Here is a 1,776-nt window from a genome sequence, read left to right on the forward strand (position 1 = left end):
ATTGTAAAGAGGTCAATTACGTTGTGCCAAGTTTTACAGACGTTTGGCACTTCCTACTGAAAATGTCTGCATGTGTGGAACTCATGAATATGACTGTAGCGGTATTTCTTCGGCAAATTCTGCTTTTAAGTGCTTAAATAAATAATTGATATCCATAATCTAATCTATGTTTGGAGACAATGATTACATCCACTGTCTCTCTCACTACATTACAATACATATAAAGTAAAAACCTTTTTTTCAGCGGACAAATTATTAATCGATTTACACCGTCTAGAGTGATCTATTAAGTAAGACCTAAATAACATGCAAGATTTTCCCCACGGAAATCTTAGGTTTCTTTGATGTGTTAATATTATGTCGGTTTAACGTAACTAATGCATAAACGTAAATCATACAAGACAAAACAATCTGTCTTAAGATAAATACAGTTTTCTGCCTAAATGATTTAGGTAAGTAGAGAAACTATCAAAAAGTTGCTAAAATGATTTTAAATTACGTAGTCTATTATGGAACCTTGTAGGACAATGTTTTCTAGGTGTTAATGTTTGCACCATGTTTTGCGTATCTTATTATGTATTAATTTTCAAATATTTCTTGAAAAGTGGCATCAGCTCGAATTCTAGAAGTAATAATTCTAGTAACTTTTTAAGGTTTGCTTGGTAATTGTATACGAAATATCTGATAAATGAGTATAAAAATAATGTTCATATACAAGTAACACAAAAGATATCCCAATCTAGATATCCAAAAATGTTTTTAAGTTACATTACAAAACAATTTACTTTTCGAATGGAGAATAAAATATAATGACATCAAGAAAAAACAGTACAAGTTTGATAGACAATTGTAAACATCAGTGCATTCTTGCAATATTGTTAATTGTTTCAAAGGGACTATTTCAAAGGTACAACAGTGCTGCACGTTTGTTCTGTACGAATTATCTATTATATCACATAGAACACGTAATTAGCAAAGTGAGATTTGGTGGGTTTATAAAGAAATATTTTGATTTTTCATTTTGTGCTACTATAAATAAAGTTGACAGAAGTTGTAAATATTTTGTTTCTTCCATTTAAACCCGAATATATTGTTTTCTGACATCTTATCTTATTGATGTGTAAATGTTTCATAAATGGTGTCATTTAGGATGACAAATTCTTGTATATGCATAAACTTACTGTTTAAAAATTAAAATTTAAAAGAATGCCTTTTGTACTAGCATAATTGAACAGCAATACGCATGCCCTTCTTAACATGTCAATTATGACTTTATATCTGAAAGAATGTAGTTTACATTGAATTGATGTGTTTAAGCTAATTTAGATATAATATAACTTAGTGTTATCTTAGCTGGAAACCTTTGAGTTTTACTTCTGTTATACTTGAAAGGCACAAAATTTATGTTCGTTTTTACTTCAAACTTTATAGGCATTCTATTCTTTATGTAACACAGAAACGTATGAAACAGGTTTCCAAAATATCAATTTTCGCATGAGTACTGTGAAAAAAGTAACATAAAATATATACCTTATAAAGTTACGTCTGCCATTAACTGTGTCATATTAGATGGAATATATAGCTATTGTGGTGGAAAGTTAGAGATGCGCAGTCAGAAAAGTATTGATACTTGTCATTTAATTACCCACCTTTTAGGGTTTTTTTTACATCCCGGCTTGTAATGTTTGGTAGTTTATATCATAAAAAGCTTTACAGAACTTTTGATCAAATTTACTGGTATTATACATCATTACACGTGTCTAAGCTTGGTCTCAC

This window comes from Mercenaria mercenaria, chromosome 4, assembly GCF_021730395.1.
Source record: "Mercenaria mercenaria strain notata chromosome 4, MADL_Memer_1, whole genome shotgun sequence".
NCBI classification, from domain to species: domain Eukaryota; kingdom Metazoa; phylum Mollusca; class Bivalvia; order Venerida; family Veneridae; genus Mercenaria; species Mercenaria mercenaria.